Raw genomic sequence first — 21,307 nt, forward strand, 5'->3', positions numbered from 1 at the left:
ACGCAATCGACTTTGATTTGTGAAGTTCAGTTTTCTTACTTTTATTGCTCATTGAGGGAGAATGTCCCCAAGTAGCACAACTCGCCGGTTTGGGACTGGGGCGGTACCGGTCTGCCGGTAAGATCCTACTGGGGCGACGCTGGAAACGCACCGCGGGGCGACAACGGGCCAGTGAGATTGCCAGTCACTGGCCAGCGACTGGGACTGACTGGGACGCCCGGCACTGGGCGTCCCAGCGAGTTCCCGGGCTGCTGCCAGCACAAATCCCCAGCGTAGTACCAGTAACGCGGTAAGATACCAGCAAGACCCCAGGCTAGCGGCCTCAAGCCATACAGTTCCCGGGATGCTGCCAGCACAAATCCCAAGCGTAGTACCAGTAACGCGGCAAGATACCAGCAAGACCCCAGGCTAGCGGCCTCAAGCCATACAGTTCCCGGGCTTGTTTTGTCCCAGCGAGTTCCCGGGCTGCTGCCAGCACAAATCCCCGGTGCACTACCAGCAGTACCGCAAGATACCAGCAAGACCCCAGGCTAGCGGGCTAAAATCGTACAGTTCCCGGTCTTGTCATACAGCCTAACATGTGGTTTTGTGTGCAATTTACACCTGAATAGAAATGATGTAGTTCATAAGAAGAAGAATTTTAACAACAAATGAGTGTAAACAATTATGTTGCACTGTACATGAAAGTAAATTTCTGGCATAGGTATACACCTTATTGGTAAAGCGGCTGCCACAGCCATCTGTCGCTCATACACATGATAGCAAATAAAACATACAAAATTGTTACCGTAATTGTTTATTGTCAGCTCCAGTGAAGCTACAGCTTGGCTGGTCATCATGGGCTTGTCGCTAGAGGAGTGCGCTGGATGAAAGAGGCTGCATGTCACGGGCCTAGGAAATGTTCTTCACACTTTTCATGCAGCTTGTGATGCAAGTCAACCATGCACCCAGGAAGGGGAGTCCTTCATTAGAGCACCTGCAAAGAGAATCAACAGCACAGTAAAATGACAGGGTAAATCAATACCAGCTGCACATGATAATCCAGAAATTCCAAACTGGGCAAGCGCTTAAAAGGTTAAAACAGCGCAAAGGACGACGGACAGGGTAAAGGACACGGACAGAGCGCTGACTCGAAACCAAATTTTCATTGAACTCAACGGCGCAATATATACACACTATTGAGAACAAAAAAAAGAAAATCAGCCTGAAAAACACCCAAAACAAAAGCACAAAAACTAAGTAAGTATCACCTCTAAAAAGATAAACCAAGCTAATCAAGTGGCCAGAAAACCAGAGGCATGAGACAAGAAGCCCATGTAAAAGAAAAACTTTTTGTAACCAATGCGTTAATTGTCTTCATTTCATTTTCAATCTGGAAACTATATCAAAACAAAAATACTTTGATTGCCCTAAGGGACACCTGTTACAACACACTGGATAACCAAGCGGCAAAAAATGGCCCAGTTATCTCATAATCAAGGTCAGCTATTTGCATGAAAAAGGCCCACTTCGGAGAAAGGCTCGTGGAAATCATCTACTTTCATTCAAAAGGGCGTGCCGAGAGACGGGCAAACTCAGCGGAGTAGTTGGCATGTAGTTTAACATTGCCGTTCGTCCTGATAGGTGCGAGAGATCCAGCATTTTTAGGTAAATATAGCGATTCATTAGTCTTACTGAGACAATGACAAATCATATCCTTGACATATTCGCGACCCTAGCAAAACGGACAGCACCAAGCGGGAAAACCGGGATCCAGCCAGAACAGGTCGCTCTGCGCCTCTCCACGTCTCTGGCGGCTTTCGCGGACACGTGTTGTCGACGCGGTGGCAAACAATGTAATTTGATGAAGGTCTGAATATTTCTCAAGTTTGCCTGAGTGTTCATCAGTGTGATGAAGCCTCAGTAAATTGTTTTTTTTTTATCACGTGTTTGAAAGCCTGTTTACTCCACAACACACAATCGCGTGCTTTCAATTTCTTGGATGGGGAGGAATCAAGGAAAAACGTTTTGATTTCTTCTCTGGCTCGAATGACATTCAAAGTGACGACTACTCGGTAACTGATAAGTGGTATGTAAAACAGACGAGGTGTTTCACTGGAGGGAACCCCAATGCTGTAGTCAAGTGAATGGGAAGGTTCAATAGCTGCTTTTCTTGAATTTGGCTGTGTTTGATTAGCGTCAAGATTGAGCCACCCACGCTGGTCGGTGCATTGGCTATTCATCTTGGCAGCTTTTCACCGAAAAAGCCTCTGGACCACACCGAAAAAGTTGGGCTGATTTCGCATCTACTTGATTCTCGAAAACCTCCTCGCTGCATACGATTAATGAGGGATATTGTCTGCTTTCAAAAAATGGGGGACGCGTCTCGCAAAGTTAGAAGCTGTCACGACATTATGATCTATTGCGCCTCCAATATTTATAATATACCCTCGTTGAAGCCAGCAGCAATATTCGTCTACATTGCTCAGGTTGTCCGGCCACAAAAGATACTCTCCTTCTCCATTCAGGATTTGAAGTCAAGTTTAATGCAGAGGGGTTCTGCGTGAATCTCCGATGAAGACTCTCTTCAAATTTGTCCGCAATCATCTCCGTGCTGCCGGCTAGAACCATATGGCTGAGTTTAGGTAGTATCTCTCCGTCTGTCAAATATACTTTGATTCAGCAGTTCACCTAATAGCTTGTCAAGTAAGCTCATATTTCAGCCCAAATAATATACTAATATCCCTTTAGTGGGACATGGTACGTAATATAATGCATAACCCGCACATTCGTCAAAATGACTTCGATTGTCACTAAAACCTGAGTTGAAATACGAGTATCAGCTGCTTAGTGGGGCTCAAGAAGCTCAAGCTTGGCTCAAGAAGCGCTTGCGTAATTTTCGTAATTTTCCTGCAGCCTGTGTTGCTGATCGAGCAGACGACTGGAGCTGTTTCTTAATACGCACAAAAGCTCGATTTCGCCGACAGATAAGTCGTATGGTCGAGTGATGCGAGTTAGTTGAAAATTACTGTCGGTGGAACAATTCTGTAGTCATCGCTGCTTTCCTTACCTGATCAAAACTGATTAGAGTCTATTACCGTCTCTTTGGAGCCCATAGTTTCGGTAATGAACGAAACCTCCGAAACAAAAGTTTGACATGAAAAGAACAAAAAGCACCGGGAAAACAAAACTATGCTCTGCAAGTTTATCTGCACCGGCTACACTTAACCGTCGCAGTTGAAATACCTATAAAATAGGGCATTAAACAAAAGAAAATCTGTTAAATTGAATGCGCTACCCGTTCAGGCGGCCCGGCCGAGCCGACGCGACCTGTTCCCAGCCGCCATGTTTGTTTGGTGGTGGCGCCCCCTATAGATCGTTGGAGTCGCGAATACAGCTCATTCTTGTACACATACAAATGAGATTGGGTAGACACATGTAAGCATATAATATATTGCAGAGTATGGCCCCTGTGTTCCCACATAATGGCAACCTGACTAAAACTCGTCTGCAGACTTCACCAAATAAAAAATAGCGACTTATCCAGAAACTAGTATATATTATTAGCGTCTACCATAAACTCACATTGAGTGTTTACCATCGGCATGCCCCATAGCCCTTGAAAACGCCCGCAAGCCTCACTTACTTTAAGCATATGACATCATATGACAAGAAACATTCCCTCGTGATCATCGTTAATATCTACAGGTGCGAACAGTTCAGGCAAATCAATAGAAAGATAACAAATCAGTAGTGAGGTGGTGTACAGTGGCTGGTAGGTGCAGGTTTAATATGTATGGGACATCTATTTTCTGAGTAATATTGCTTATCTGGTCAATTTTCTTCACAGACCCATCACATACTGAGACAAGGTTCTCAATACAGTGAAAAACAGGAAGGAGGAGTGAGTTCCAGATTTAGCTTTGCACAAGCTATGTGGCAACTGACTTCATCCTCTTAGAATTTATTGGAGTGGATCTGGGTATGATTATGTCTAGCCCAACAATACTGCTAGGAGCACCTTCAAAACCTTCAGAAAGGGGTAGAGGAAGTTTGAATCATAATTTCCGTATTGCGATGAGAGCTGCTCATACTGAGAATTGATGTGAGCCAATGTCGGCCATCCTTCTGCCTGAAATATCTATGTGTCAGCCACCCCCTATCAGAAAAAGTTTTAGCTGAGCGCTTTTTACGGGCCGCTCCGCTCAGCCACTGAGCAGGAAAGTAACCAGGCACGCACGTAACGCTCAGTCGGCAGAGGTCATCGGGGTGCAGGAGTTGTCTGCTCCATCGACATCTGCGCTCCGACTGGTCGTTGCTGACTGAGCGTTGTGAGCATGCAGGTGCTTTCCTTTTGAGTGGAGCGGGTCGTAACAATGCTCAGATAAAACTATCTAATGTCTATGTCGCAGCCTCAACAGCCAAACGAGCAGTTTTCTTCCTCGCTTGCACAATAGACCAAAATTGCACTGCATACTGCTTTAGAGGCTTGTTGGCATGTTTCACACTTACTCTCTGCAGACAGCTAGGACTGTCGGTAAGCGAGGAAAAAAAAAAGTGTGAACACATATCATGCACGCCAAAAGAAAACATCAATGGAACTACACGAGACTGCATTAAAGTTGCCAATTGGGCGCGTTTTATACCGCACAGCCACTGTGTGTGCTCAAGTAAACTAGCTCTACATATACCGCTCAGCACACCACAGCTAGGCTGAATCACATAAGTGTCACACTTGCCGAGCTTGAAGTACAGTCGTGATCTCTACGAGTGTGAACAAGCGATCGTCGACTGCTCAGTACTGGGAGCATCATGCACCAGCGGACTTGCTCTCCTTTTAAAATGCCTTGCAAACCAAGCATGGTAAGTCATCTGATAAGGAGAGAACGTCACCACGGACAGCACTGAGCAGTTGATAATCGCCTGCTTACCTTCATATGTATCAAGTCTCTACCTGGCCGAAGTAGGCAGTAATTGTGCAGCAGAAACGGCTGTACTTAAATCTCAAAAGGATGAAAGATCAGAACAGGCTTGGTAAGCTTTCACGTTGCAAGTATGCCCATGCGAATTTCACTTTCTAAAACATAAACACGCATTTCAAATTGTCATCCAGGACAAGCTGCTATTACACAGCTGTATATATAAGGCAGCTTACCATCAACAACCTTTGCAGACTGCCATGGACCTGATCCTCGGGTCGGCTGGTGATGCAGGAACGAATTGGCCTAGTCGATGCTAGCTTCCGTTCGGCAAGGGCTGCACTGAGTACAAAGGTGAAAAAAGTGTTGTAGATAATGTGAAACAAACAAAAGCAATCCTAGCATCCACAATTCGCTAGAGGCACTGAAAACAAAAATCAGAGGTTGGGTCAATTATGTTAATGCAATATACTTCGGACACATACCATGACTGCAGGTAAGATATTTGCTGCCTTCAATCTAGATCTGCTTGAAAATTTACAAGCCAAATAACAAATATTTTATAAGCTGAAATATATTTCGATGGAACTACAAAATCTGAAGACTATCTCTGCAAATATGGTGCTATCTAGTACACCAGGGATGAGTAGAATTGGATTACAGCATCCCCCTTACAAAGATTGAAGCAAAACAAGTATAGAGTCTGCCGTGCCACTACAGTAAAACCTCGTTAATTTGGATCTCATGGGACCGGCAAAAATGTCTGAATTATCCGAAGGTCGAAATATCGAAAGAACAAAGAAAGCTGCGCGAAAACGTTTCCTTTATTTTGAGAAGAAATCTGTTATTACCGCCTGCTTTTTGGACGACACTTGGGCGGAGACGGCAACTTTCCTTAGCACGGTCGAGTGCTCCACCGCACTCGCACTGTCGGAGCTACGCATCCCGTGCGCTGACAATGTAGTACAGCAAGGCCTCTTCTAGTTTCGGGTGCACCACCTTCCAAGGCCGCTTTCTTTTCGTGTTGAACTTCTCGCTCTCGAAAGCCTGTAGGATATCGGCCACAATTTTTACGTATGTAGCCAAAGTGCTTCTCTTGACGTCGCAACCTTCCATCACTTGTCGAGAGATGCCGCCCTCCAAGGCCCTCAGTATTTCCACTTTCGTTGCCACTTAGCCTAGTACAGCTGCAACGGAAAACGAGTAGCAAAACTGACCAGTAATCGGAGCGGCGAAATCGCGACAGCCGGCGCTATTTTCCCCGAGCGCCGATAGCGAGAGTGCCAGTCACGTTGCATTTTTCAATGCAGGGGTGGCCAGCGAAAAATTGAGGGATAGGATAGCTGTTAAAATGGCGGGCTTTAGGATCCCCGCGTTGAGGCATAAAACGTGACTGTCACTCTTGCTATTGGCACGCTCGGGAACAATAGCCCCGCGTGTCGCGATTTTGCCATTCCGGTCGTCGGTCACCTGTGCTACCCTTTTTCCGTTACAGCAATGCTTCTGCTGCTTCCATGCCAGGAGAGTAACGCGCTGAAGCACGGCGATCCAGAGCAAAACTGGTGCGAAACACGGAGAACCGAAAGAGCGAAGAACCATGGGAAAACCGGAAAAACCACGTGCGCACTTCGGATGGATAGCGGTCATACCCTTTGGAACAGACGGTAGCTAGCACCACCTGCCGAATTTGTCCGAATTAACCATAGTGCGCCGCGTTCCCTCCGAATTAATGAGCGTTTGCTGCCATTGACTAATACATATGTTTGACGGGACCGGATCGACAGTTCAAATTATCCGAATTAGCGGGGGTTGAATTAACGAGGTTTTACTGTACAACAGAAACGACTCTACTGTGATCTCGTGGAGATCAGAGTTCGGAACAGGCATGAAGGATTTGGCACGAGAAATATGCCAATGTCATTATTCATTTTTGCAACATTAAAATTACTCTGAAAATGCGATCAGCTGCAGGGTGTATTCACGCAAATCTTGCGAGTGCTGAATTGTAGGCACAGTGCCCTGGTTGTGTTCATGTGCGATATATGACCAAATACCATAGAGACCAATACTGCAAACCTCTCCGAAAACCAATGGGTGCGGTGGCGAACGGCGTGAGTGGCGCTGTTCACCTCTCTTGCCGTCCATTTGTGTTTGCGTGTTGCCACTTCCAATGGGAAGGCTGCAGCCATTATTGGGAACATTAAACAAACAAATAAAAATACAAACACAACACACACAGCAATACTGGCAGCAAGTTGAGACGCACTTCTGTTGTAAACTCAGCATTCCGCTTACGAATGGGATGCGCAATTCCCCTAGAGTGTTTCATTCCACGTGAGTGGCATCGGAATTGCTAAAGGCCAGTCCATAAACACAGTCTGCGTTAAAAACAATCCTATCAGCAATAAGTTGCTATTATATTGCTCAATATATAGAGCACCTTACCATGAACAGCCTTGGCAGTCTTCCATCAAGCCTGGCCTTCAGCAGAGGAAGCTGTCATTCTGTGTCGCCTCAGGACACTCACATCAGGATGGTGAAAGTGAATGCCAACTTCTACTTGGTAAGGACTGTAGCAAGTATAAAGATGAAAACACAGATTAGAATATACGATAAAAAATATCATGGACCAACTTGAAAAAAGTGCACAAAAAGACAAGGACAAAAGGACAGGAACACAGAGGACGCAGACTGGTGCACACTCACAACTTGATCTATTGAGCATAAAAGAAAAAAGAAAAAGAATCAGAGAAATCAGAAAGGCTGTGTTCGGAGAACGTGAGCTTCAGAAACCGGGGCGTGAGCAAAAGATGTCAGGTAGATTGTTTTACAGACACTTTGGAATTAACAACAGCCTTTCCATGTAATAAGGTGGCGAGTTCATTCTGATTGAACATCCTGAAAAATAACAGACAAAAAACAAGAAATAAAGGAGAGGAATACACACACTACATACGAGTGTAGCCTCCCAACTCACAAATTGGAGAAGAAAAAAAATAAAGAATGCGGAACAAGCTTTAGCAAAAGTTCGAACAGGTCCAAGTGGAACGTGCTGACTCCCACCCATATGCATAAGACTGTAAACACGATTTTCTTGGCAGCTCAGGTAACAGACGGATGTGCGAACACATTGGTGGCCCATACTATGAATAATAAAGGCCTAAAATAATTCCCTTGTATGTTTTTCACAGTATCTGCTAATTATTCACGTTTTCTCTAAAAGCCTCGTCCCACTAGAGTGACAAACACCGATTTTTGTCCGACGACACCACAAAGTTCCGTGTCGCCGATGCTGTCCCACTGCAACGGCCAACACCCGCGACAATCGCCGACAAACCATCGACGACGGACGAGTTCTTGTCTGTTGTTGGACTTGAAGCGCAGCAAGCAGTCCCACCGAGGAACATCTGTCGGATACAAACTTATCCTCCTTGCCCGCTTGTGCCCTCTGTTGCCTCTCTTTCCACCCTTCCTCCCGTGGCTTGCTCCACCGCTCGACCTTCAGAGAAGCCCTTGGCGGCCTCTCCCCGTTCCCGCAGTTCCAGTCCCTCGATTGCTCATAGTGGTCGCGGGCGCGGCTTGCTTGCTGGCGCTGGGCAGTCATGTTGCGAAAGGCTTGTCTGTGGCTGGTTTTGCTCGCAAAAACTCTGTGCGCGATTTGGTGCTTCAAGACGCCGAGGTCTACGCCCCTAAATCAGGATGGATACACCCATGTTCGAGGACTGACCAAAGACCGCTCACCACGAAGTAGGACACGACGTTCCGCGGCAAGCCATTCCGGCAGACGAGACTTGTCATCACTTTCTGTGATGATCGGGATGCCGTATTGTCCCCCATAAAACGCCTGCCCTCGATCATTCGGATATGAAGTTTTAAACATCCTCAAAATCAGGGTGAAATTCCTTGGTGCTAACTTAGAATTCCTCGAACGACCCCCCCCCCAAAAAAAAGGAATGATTCGGGTATTCTAGTTCAGAAAAAGTTTGGTGTCAATTGTCACGACTGTTTGTGGAAAGTCGCCAACGGCAAATGAAGAGAAGCGGAAGCTTTAATCAAGAAACAAAGTAATTGTCTCCACTTTCACCGTGTTTGTCGGCGCATTTAATGCCCAAAGAGCAAAATATGAAAACCGCATCGCCAGACTGTTTATCTGTGTATTTTGAAGTGTTTTGTTGACAACTCCAATCCCACTAGGAAAGAAGTTTCCTCGTCCCCGTATCCTGCGTCGGGTCCGCCAGGTGGGACAGCGTGCGTCGTGTGTCGCTCGTCGTGTGTTGCTGTCTGTCGCTCTAGTGGGACGAAGCTATAAGGATGACACATGAGCAGTGTAAATAGTGCATGAGTAGGTGACAATTCATCGTAGACTTTAGAGAGAGATTAAGCTGTCTTTATGTATTGGCCATCAATCTGTTGCCTTAACAGACAAGGAAATTATGGTTTTAAAATCTGCTCTTGCTAATGGGTGAATCGGCGCATTCCACTTGGGCCTGTGCTTGAGCTCCTTCCGCATTCTTTATTTTTTCCTTCTCTGTTCATGCGAGTCGAGAGTCTGCGCTTGCGTATGGTTTACACGTAACTCTGCTTGTCTCCTTGCCTTTTGTGGTGAACTGTTTTTCAAGCTGTTTAATTAGTAAAGCTCACCACCTTACTACAATCATGCAACAACTAAAAACAATTACAACCTACACCATTCGCTCAAGGCAGTACCAAACGAAAAAATGCAGGGATTGGGTGAGGCATGTCTAACACTATATACTTACACTGAACTAATTATACCTCTCATAAACTGGCGAGACACTACCTTAATCCAGGACATGCTTGTAAATTTCCCCAGAAGCGGCATCAAAAATTTATTTCGTGGGCACAAAGTTTTGCGATCAGGAGCGGTATGCTATGCAAATCACCATGGGATGAATTCATCGCGGCACCAATTTTTGACAATTCTTTCTGATAACGAGTCACGAAAATAAAGCCGTTTGCAGACGACTGCGCGGCGGAAGCTACGGACTTGCTCGATCCTCCTCTGCCTTTTGCCTGGCTGAGCTCACCGGACGCAAATACGCACACGGAATCCACCCGTAGTGTCTAACCTAGAGCTTAGACGATGGAGGGGCACCGCGCTAAGTTAAGTGCTTTATTTATTTATTTATTTTTTTTTTTGGGGGGGGGGGGGGGCACCGCGCTCTTCCAGACATCCTAGTTTACCAGTGAACAATACGGTGGAGGGAGGCAATCAAACTTCCCCCCTCTCCCCCTCCCCTTTCCGCCTCCACCCGCCGGCTGGCCGGCTGGCCAGCCGGCCAGCCGGCCAGCCCGCACGCCCGCCCGCACGGCGGCGGCGGGCGGCGGGCGGCGGCGGCCGCCCGCACGCCCGCCGCCGCCGCCGCCGGCGCCGCCGTCGAACACCTCCCCCCCACTCTCCCAAAAAGTTCCGACCGAGTACACAGCCTATTTGTGAACGAAGCAAAACAGCCTCGCATAGCACCATTCGCGCACAATTAGTAATACTGGTAAAAGCAAGCGATCTAGACAATAACAAGCATTTTGAACGGAAAAAAGAAAAATCTAGCCCTAACGGACAAAGAAAGGAACTTACTTTGAAACGACCGTGCCATGATCTTGGCTGTTGAGCAGATTCGACGTAGTTCCACGGCTCACAGTCGCTTCCTTCGTTTTCGGACACATTTGAAACTAAGTTGAACTCCACGCATCACGACTAATCGGTAAATTGACCTCAAGACAGAGACGTGAAACACGCACTGCCAACAAGTCCGGCAAAACAAGGCTGCGGATTGGATTGGATCGCGTTCGTTGGCTATTATGGATGTCTAACGACTTTACGGAATCTATGTGCGCGTATTGGCGCGTATCTTCAACACGCTTGCAATAAAACGATCAGCAAAGCGCATTAAAAACTATTAAAAGACACAGTAATAATAAATCATTGAGTATGCAAAAATTGCCACAATATTCGAAATACGTCCTGAACACGTAACAAAAAATTACATACGAAACTAACCGTACAATGTATTCAAACGAACTCAGCAGACATATAAACTACTAAAAACAACGCGTTTTGATTTGGCGATTTGGTCTTGGTGGTTAACGCGCGTTGCGGGGGGTCGTGTGGTCTGTGGTTCGAATCCCGGAAGCGCGAAGTTTTTTTATTGTTTTTTTTACTACGTTTTTTATTTCTTTTTAATATTTTTTTTAATGTTTTTTGCAGTTGCCGGCCCCTTACTTTAGGGTAAAAATCACGCAAAATCTGGAAATAAGAAGTGCGAGCCCAAATTTAAATTGATGCAATGCACAAGCCGTGGCCCTCTTGTTTTGCCGGGATAATTCGCTCCCTCCGTGCTAATTTCTGGGTCAGTGTAGTAGGCAAACAGCGCAAGTCCTTTCAACGAAGTAAAGAAGGTAATAATAATGGGAATATTGAGAGCAAAATGAGAAAATGAGTAAGTGGTCAAACTGCCACAGTGATGCAGCCGAAGTTTGTCTGAAGGTGGTCAACTTTACCCACTGTTAAAACAGAAATACCGCTATTTTAAGTCAGTTATTTAGCTGAGCTCACAGCGCGGTACGTATTAAGCACATCTCTTATTTTTCTGACTTACGGAAAGTAGTACTTAATTTTCTTCTGGTACATCAGTGATATTTCCCTCGCCTGCCGCCTGATTTTACTCATCAAGGTTGCGCTCCGCAGTTTTACTTTTTTATTAGGCCTAGACATGTTTTTATTCCTGAGATCCAAGAACAGTGCGGATAATTAAACTAGCTTTCACAAACGGCATCGTTCGGTATTAGAACATTTATGTTTCGCAGCGTCAAGGGGTCACATTCACGACCCGGCAGTGTAAACATCCACAACGCCTTTATCGTGTTTAAAAAAAAAAAAATTATATTTGTTTTTTTTTTTTGTTTTTGGTGCGGTATGTCGTATATAACATAAGCTACCGGGGGACAAATCGCCTGGCTATGTCAAAATTTGAAATATTTCTGTTAGATGATCGTAACTACCACAGAAAACAGCCGATTCTTGACTGAAATAGCATATTTTCACACTCAATTAAAATCACCAATAACACGATCTCAGGAGAGTTGTGTTCCTCTCGTAGCGTCATAAGCAATACACACATCTCTTTCTTGTCCAGATTCTGCAATGCAATGCAAATTATAGTTTTTGTAACTCAAAGCGCGTGCTCAATCATGCCACGTGTTTGTTAATTGTGGTTGTTGCTCTTCATTCGGATTCTCCGCTATACCGTTTTTATTTTAATTTTCTTATCAGAGCCAAATACGCGCGTATACCACCGACCTTAAGTATAGTGCATCAAATTAAACTAGCTTCCTGAAAAGGTATCGTTCGGCGTTGTGTAATTTATTCTTCATGGCGTTGGTGGTCAGATTCTCGAATCCTGAACTGCAAATGTTCCTCGCCGCATTGTTTTTTTCTCGCGTTTTCGCAATAAAACACGTCAGCCTTGCCATGCTGGGATCAAATACACCAGCGTCGGCAGTTATTTGCGAAGGATTGATCTATGCGAATATTTCCACTCGCTATTCATGAATTGCCACAGTTCGTCAGAATCTGAATGACTTGACTGCATAGTAAAAACGGCAAAAAAAAAAAAAAAAGATAAAACGATGTCGGTTAGTAAACGGAACTTCCATGGCGGGGCTCGCCAGCCTAAACAGCAAAGCGCCGATGCCGGCCAGTCACTGAACTTCCGTGTAAATACTGGCCATCAGAGACAGCAAAGTGCCGATGCCGGCCAGTTACTGAACTTCCATGTAAATACTGGCCATCAAAGACAGCAAAATACCAATGCCGGCCAGTTACTGGAACCTCCATGGAAAGACTGGCCAGCAAAGACAGCAAAAACCCGATGCCGGCCAGTCACTGTAACTTCCTCGGCTGAACTGGCCAGTGAGCAAGACGAAACCCCGACGCCGGCCGGGGCCGGTAGCTCACCGGCGCCAATGGCCGGGCGCCGCCATCCTGTTGCCGGGACCGGCCGGCGTAGTCCCGATACCGGCCGACGCGGTGTGCTACCTGGGTCTTTAACCGTTTATTTGCCAAGGCTAATTAAAGTATTCTACGTTAAACAAAAACGTTACTGAAATATGTCGCTGAAATGATTGCCAAAGATGCTTGATTGTCTTTTGGCATAAGATGAAGGCTATATAGTACGCAACAAAAATGCTGAAATATGTCAAGGAACAGCTAATAGTTATAGCTAGTGTCAATTCGCAACCTTTGATGTCCTAGGGGCGCACTGGCGCCTATCAACACCACTACCAGGCTGGATCTGCAACGCGTAAGTGATCCTAGTTTTGCTATATACGAGCAGTATTACAGCCTTACTTTTTCGTTTCAAATCAGGAAGGTCTAAGCAAGCACCTTTATTGTGAAGGCGATCACCCAGGCGCTAGGCAGCGCGATTCTGACACCGCGGTACCACCATCGCTTAACGTTGCAAAAACCAGTGTTGTACACGTTCCTCAAAAAAAGGAACGAAAGCTCGTTCCTCGTTCCTTCTGATTTTTGGAATGCGTTCCCGTTACAAGTTACATCTTTGAAAAAGGAACTCGTTCCCGTTACAGTTTAAAAAATGGAACGCATCGTTACATATGCGTTACATTTGTATTATGCGTTACATTTGTATTTTGCTAACTACTATATTTAGTTTAATCAAGCAGTTTCTTTTTTTTTTATCTATCCCATTAGTAGTCAACATACGAGTTTGTAAGTCGTTATGGAAGGAAACAGGAGAAGAAAACAAGCGGAAGCAGGGTTTCATTTGTTGATATATTCAAGTTAAAAATACCAGCTTTCAACCATATTCACGTTTGTAGTGGACAATTCAGACGAGCCGAATGTACTTTTACCCAACATTGTACGAGCGTTTTACAGCAACCTCGCACGTTTCAATTGAGCAAAGTCCCTTGTTCGACCTTAACAACAGTTGCTTCTCGATGTTGCTGTCTGCAAGACGAGCAAGTCGAGGAGAGGGTAGGGCCTTTAAAAGGTCAGTTTTAAAAAAAACTACAAATATTTCTTTGTGAGGTTGACTTTGTTGTTCATTTTGGAGGTGTGTGTGTGTGTGTGTCCGGGGGGGGGGGGGGAGAGAAGAACTAATGGTTATTTTCGTGTGTGTGTATCTTTTAAGTGAACAATGTTCGGAATACAAGGGTGCGTTCGATATCTGGCAGTCTGTGATCTTGTAACTGTAGGTCTCGTTATAGAAGTTCACTAGTGGCTGTAGTCGACCTTAGATTTCTGGGAGGATTCGTGGAAGCAAAGAAAGTAGCGGAGCTTGAAACAACCCTCTTTCTTTGTCTTTTCCTACGACTACAAGCCTTGCTTTTATTACGCAATTTCGGGCACTCAGAAACGAATCAATGTCCACCAGCTCTCCTGCACCCGAAACTGTTAGCGAGCGAGGACCACACAGAATAACTTACAAGATTAGTAGCCAAAAAGGTAACGAGATCATACACTTCGTAAAAATATTGTTTCTCTACTGTCAAAATTTCCCTGTTATAAATAAAATAAAAATTACCCCACTGAACGAAAAAAAGGAACGCCGTTACTCTTTCCGTTCCACTAAAAATGTAACGCGTTCCCGTTCCAGTTCCAGCGATGCAAAATGGAACGGCGGCGTTCCTTCGTTCCTCATAAAAGGAACGCGTTCCAGGAACGCCGTTCCTTGGAACGCCGTTCCGTACAACACTGGTCCTGCAGTATGCAACCGTGCAGGTGGACGCGGTCTACTTTGACATGACCAAGGCCTTTCATAAGGTTGACCACCAGATGCTCTTGTTGAAATTAAAAGAATACGGATTATGCACTTTGTATTGCACATGGTTTGAAAGTTACCCTTCAAATCGACGTAATTATGTTAGATTTTTAAATTGTGTGTCGGAGATATTTGCATCTTTATCTGGCGTACCCAAAGGCTTGGACCACTCCTGTTTTTTTTTATATTTGTTGACGATCTACCATCTTCCATCAGAAACTCGAAAGTGCTAATGTTCGCCGATGAATTAAAACTTTTCCGTGTTGTTGACAATGTAAATGACTAAATGACTGTATTCAGATACAAAATGACATCCGCTCCGTTAAACATTGGTGCTTAAAAATAGGCTTCAACTAAATCCGAAAAAGACTGTAGTAATGTCCCTTACCAGGAAGAAGGAAAGCATAGTCTTCGATTACACTATATTTTAAGAGCAAGTGCTGCGGGTTGTTTATGTACGGCTTTGTGGACTTGAGATTGGATTTTCGGCTTCACGTCTCTCGCATTGTTGGTCAAGGACTTCGGCAAATGGGTGTAATTTGGCGGCTGACAAAAAAAAATTTCGTTGCTTTGATTGTCTTTGATGTCGGTATTGTGCATTGGTTAGATCACGCCTCGAGTTCGCGTCTGTGGTTTGGAAATCTGTAACGATATTACATAGTAATCTTATTAAAAACGTTCAGCGTAAGTTCATAAGAATCTTATACGACCGACATATCGGCCGCCGCCGTTCCTACAATTACCATTTTGTGCTCACTGACCTCGGTCTAGTGCCTCTGAACGACAGACGAATTGCAAGAGACGTGCATTTCCTGTGTCAAATTGTGCATGGTTTTCTTGATTGTGCCCAGCTGCTGATGTCGCTGAGGTTCCGGTACCGTCAAGGAGGACATCAAAATGCAGAGACATGTTTTTGCCTAATGTGCGGGCCACTTGCTTAGTGACACGTGTCCAACAGACTCACGATGCCTGTTTTGGTGAAACAGACATTTTTGCCAGATTGTGTTTTTATCTCATACTTTTATGTATGTGTGTAAAGGACAGTGCACTGCTGCTCAGGCCACTTGGCTGTTTGCAGGCGCGCAAATAAACCCAATCTACCCCATCTTAGCTACATGCTCTCCAGAATAAATTATTATTTAATTCATGCGATTTACTAGCGTCCCAACGTTTTTCTAGGTTAGTGTTTCCGGCCAGCGCCATCGTCGGCGTATTTGTGATCAGTGTCCAAAGTTCTTCAAACGTCAAAAGTTGTACGCCCTACTTCAATTGAAACAAAGTCGACCTTGCAACGTCCCCGTGCCGTCTTTTGCCGTCGTGCCCTCCGTGCCGTCATATGTCCTGTGAAATGTTTGCTGATGACGGAAGGGATTGTGATGAGCGGGCCGATGTCTGTGATCCGCAGCATACATAGGAAGAGAAGTGCAAATGTCTTATTTCCATAGAAAACACTCAGAAACCGAGAAATTGTTCAATGCCCGGTCTCTTGCTGTCTCTGGAAAGGCCACCAACAAAAAACATTAGTGAAGCTCTGAATGTACTTTGTCACCCAAGAGCTTCATTCGTGTTTTTTTCCTTTGCCTTTGTGGAGAGCTTCTAGAAAGTTTGTCGAGACGAAAACGAGAAATATGAACTTATTTATATACCCAGTTTTCTTCAAGAATTCTCTCCTAGGTCCGAACAAAGTTGTTCTGTATTAACGAGGCAAAATCGGATGGGGACGGGTCCGACATATTGATCTATACATCGCAATGCCCTTACTAACAAGGTTAATATTAAGAACGCACGACTAATCTTTTAAGATGCTGTAGGGATTATTAAAAAAAAACTGAATGATTTAGCTTCTCACTGGTTTGTCGCAGTATTTATCAGCTTCTTTCTTGTAGCCATCATTTCCACGCCAGCAAGTCCTGACTAAATTTGCACTGCGAAAAACAAAAGGATAACTCACAGTCAGATTAACTTAGGGTTACAAATAAAGCGAACAATAGTGAACACTTTTCGTTAAGTAGAAACGTCAATCTCGATGATTCAATGCCAAGACTGCCCTTCTTTTCCAGTAAACTCGGTCTTGAGTGATATTCTCAAATACAATCTCTTTCTTCTAGCCTAGGTTAAACAAATAAAAACAAAAGACGTAACTTTCTAGCATGTTTTTTTTAATAGTCGAAAACTGCCCATGCGGGATTTAGTTAGTCTTCTATTTCACCCGGTAATGTAGACAAAGATATGGACCTTGACACTGTTTATAATATTAACTCTTCCTTGATGCATTTCTGCCTTATTTAAACACATTTATTTTAGCGTAAAATATAGCCTCGATGAGCGGTCAAAGAACAATGAAGCATCATTGGCAATAATTTCAACGTCATATTTTAATAAAGTTTTTTTACGTGTAATATTTTATTGAGTCATTACATATAATTGCTCAACGGCATGCTCCCTCAACGTGCATTCGAAGGAAGAAAACTGAAGTACAAAAATCAAAGTAGATTGTGTTCGATCACACTCATGATCTTTTTTCCTTAAAAAATCGGCGCCATTATCGATTGCATCAATATTTACAAATGAAACATTATAATATTAATATTTAAGTAGAAATACTCACGTGATAAGAAGAGAAATGGCTATTAAAAAAAGTGCCGTGGCTCTCATTTCACTGCCTGCCGCTGCACTCTCTATTTGTTGAAGTGGAGAGAACTACAACACGGCTAAGACGAGGGCCTCCTGCTTAAATGGTTTCTTGATTTAGCAAACTTGTATCAGAGTTCAAAGGCGGCTTAAAGGTGCGCAACTCGTCTACCCCTGTTTGGTTACGAGAATCATGAGGTCCTGACACCCAGCTCTTAATTCCGGTTTGCTCCAGAAGCTTCTACAGGAGTGGACCGTAATCACTAGCAGATGCGAAAAAGTGATGTTTGAATTGTTATTTATTTCTTGTTCTGCAAAACGATCCGTGGTCTTGCTGCGATTTCAAACACTATCTAAGAAAAAGAAGAAAAACTACTTTACTTTCAGAGTTGTTTTATTGAATAATAAAAAAAACAAGACTGCGTGGAATATTTTTTTAGTTTATTTTGATATTGGGAAGAGGATTCATCTTCCGTCCTAAAACATTCCCAGGTGGCCGAACTATGAAAACAATATTCTACAGAAGCATAACGATTGGCCCTTAATTGAACGATCATTGATTTTGTTATTACAGTGTTGTCCCATGTCATCCATGCTCGTTACATTGTACTTGGCATAGAGAAGTTGAGACAAATGCGTCCTGCAATTAGCATTCGGTCAGCCGCCCTTCCAAAGTATATTTTAAAAAAAGGTGTCCAGGTGATTTTATGTGATTAGAGAAACTCTCAACCGCACGTAAAGGACAAATAAGCAAGGCGGGATTTCATTCAACGAAAAGTTCGTTCTACTAAATGAAGGCTTTCCGAACACGCTTGGACTTAAGGTGGCCATCGTTCAAAAACATTCACTGGCTGGGTTAGAAGTTCTGAACGAATCCCGCCCTGTCCTTCAGCAGATTTTTGAGTTTACGTACATAACTGTGCTGCGTTAGATAAAAAAGAAACACTGGAAAGATTAACTATTTTATTGTCAGAAACCCGTTCAAGAAAATATACAAATGGTTTGGAAGCAGTTTTGGCCTAGTCTTGCCATGACAAGTTAGCGCATTATCAACTGAGCATCCCCCGTTTTCTCTCTACAAACACCTTTAAAGCCACGGTTTCATGCTGTGCTAAATCACGATCGCGGAGTAAATTACGTTCGGCTTGTTTAACCGCGGTTGAAGCTGTTTCGCAATGCTCAATATTTATCCTCACCAACTCGAGAGACGCGTTAGTGAGAACCGTATTCCATCTCTCCAGTTCACTCTGAAACAGCGCTGTCATGCTGGGCTTCAAGGTAAATTGTAAGCCCTTAGGGGCGATGCGCGCGTCAAGGTAATATTTAAGGTGTGCGGCATGCAAATCGTGGCATACTCTTTTGTCAGCTAATTTTCTAAGTTGTAAAAAAGTCCGAGATGGCAAGTCTTCGCGGTCTGCGTGGGTCTCACTCAGTACAGGGGGAGCTCGCGATGTACCCCGCGGTGGTCGTCAATCCCGCTGGCGACGGACAACGTCGCCGAACGTCTTGCGCAGGTTGTATCTGAGTGGAAGGGTGGGCCTCGGGAAGCGATTCACGCGCCCCGCAGGGCGGGTCGCCAGGGCGGGACGCTTGGGGTTGTCCTCCGATGGGGGAGGGGTGGCGTTTGCCGAAGAGCCGCAGGCGAGTCCATGGTCCGACTGGGCGAAGCACTCGGGGACGACCGCCGAGGACGGGAGCGCCGGGAACTCTGCGAGACCACCGCCGAATCCAGGGTCCGGCAAGTCCGCCGGGACCGGGCGCCGAAGGTGCAACAGTGTATGGGCACAGTCGTCCGAAGGAGCAACATCCCGCAGCGGGCCCGCCGCCACGTTCAAGCCGGGGTCTTTGGTGGACTCTCGAGAGGTGGCGTGGTCCTGCCACATGTGAGCTCCCCGGCGATGACATCGCTGGAGTAGTCGGTGCAAGTTCCACGCCAGGTAGGACACGCCGGCGAAACTCGAGTGTACGCCACCCGAAGCCATGACAAGGCGCACAGGAAGATCGTCGAGGCTGTGATCCAGGAAGAACGTGTTAAGTGTCTGGTGACACAGGTGGCGGAGGCCCCCGTTGAAGCCCCGCGCCTTCAAATTGAATCTTGCCACGAAACTCCAGTTCGAAGAGCCTCGACGCCGGTTAGGAGCACGAGGCAAAACCAAGGTTAAGTACACGTTTACGATGTCCAGACGTTGCTCTCGAACCAGTCTCAACAGGTTACGGTACCTGGTTAGTGCCAAAGAGACGCCGGTGGTGGCGTGGTTATTCGTCCCCAGGTGCAGGATGAGGAGGTTGACACCGCGGGGCACGAAGTCCAAGAGATGCCTGGGGTCCATGATGCAGGCTCCTCGTTGGGAAATGAAGGCGGGTGATTCCTCGTTGCACGGGTCGAAGTGGTGGTGGAAAAATTTAACTTGAGAGTCCCCGATAATAGCGGTGTTGGAGCATGAGCTGGAAACTTCCAACCAATCAACTTCGAAGTGGCGCGGTCGGCGTCCATCGTAAAAGTAGATAAAGAAAATATTGCGCAGGATGCCGAAGACTATAAAGTAATGAAGTCGCACTTCGAAACGTTGTTGGAGTTTTAAAGCATTTAGTGAGTCTACGTTTCGGCCTGAGACAGGCCTGCTCCACGCACGGCCGCAGCGCCTGCTGCGGCCGCGCGTGGAGTGGGGGGAAGTACAGCAGCGTTTTTTTACTTGGGCTCTTTTACTTGGGCATTTTTACACGTGATCTGACAGGTGACGTGGCCCGGGTGTGGAAGCCGAAAACAACTCTGTAACCGATTCTGGCAACCAGTCTTGAAGAAGGCCTGCCTCAGGCCGAAACGTCGACTCACTAAATGCTTTAAAACTCCAACAACGTTTGGAAGTGCGACTTCATTACTTTATAATCTTCGGCATCCTACGCTATATTTTCCCCCCCTCTCTCTCTCTCTATATATATATATATATATATATATATATATATATATATATATATATATATATATATATATATGCTTTCGGAGACGACATTTTTCTGCACAACTTCAAGTGAAATCGCTCAGTAATCACTTTCTATATGAATATTTATGAAAAACCGTGCATGTACTTGTGTTCTTATGAATAAAGTGGTTTTGGTATGCCCTTCTTGCAACTGGATTTGACTGGCAACAGCAATACTATTTCGTGGGGACATATACGCCAACAAGCTTGAAATATGTTAATTGTGATCACAGATAATCAGGTCAGCAGAAGATAATTGAACATGTCTGGAAGGTGACCACTTTGGACATTAAAGCACATATGGTAAAATGAGTACTTCGAAAAGGTTTCCAAGCAAGACAAAATGGCTTTCAAATGTTTTGTTTTTTGTTTTTTAACTTGCAAATTACGAACAATGTACATCATTATATATGTGATAATATCAAGAAATAGTGAAGATGTTTGCTTGCCTTGACAAGCCGCGGGACGATGGGCAGCCAACATCGGTCACACCTCATGGGTTCGCTATAACCGACCTCTTTTGTCCCGCAAAATTTCGCCTGAGCAGAGAAAGCATCGCCTAGGATTCGCTAGAGTCGCGAATATGCAAAAGCAATATCAATACCCAAAATATTATTTACCAATGGCGGAGTCTGATATAAGTTTGATGCCGTAAATTGTTCGGGAATTGATAATCCTTCACTTTCCTGCGTCAGGAGGAAGGTGGGACGGTAAAAGACTTATCGACAACTTTGTGTATTCCAAAGATGCATATACCCATTTCTCTGCCTTTTACAGCCATTGAAAAATCAATGCTTATATAACTAATAAACATGAAGAATCTTTAAGTTTCAAAATAAATCAGCAGTATGGAAATCAGAAGCCCCTTCAAAAGTTTTGCTATATTGCGTTTTTTTGTACTAGAAGCAGTTTTTGCATATTCGTTAATGATGGTCTACCTCCAAGCTGGGGTTATTTTGAATGCAGTCTTCTAGGCGTTACTAAAAAAAAAAAA

The sequence above is a fragment of the Ixodes scapularis genome, unplaced genomic scaffold (genome assembly GCF_016920785.2).
Source record: "Ixodes scapularis isolate PalLabHiFi unplaced genomic scaffold, ASM1692078v2 PGA_scaffold4__175_contigs__length_147842914, whole genome shotgun sequence".
NCBI classification, from domain to species: domain Eukaryota; kingdom Metazoa; phylum Arthropoda; class Arachnida; order Ixodida; family Ixodidae; genus Ixodes; species Ixodes scapularis.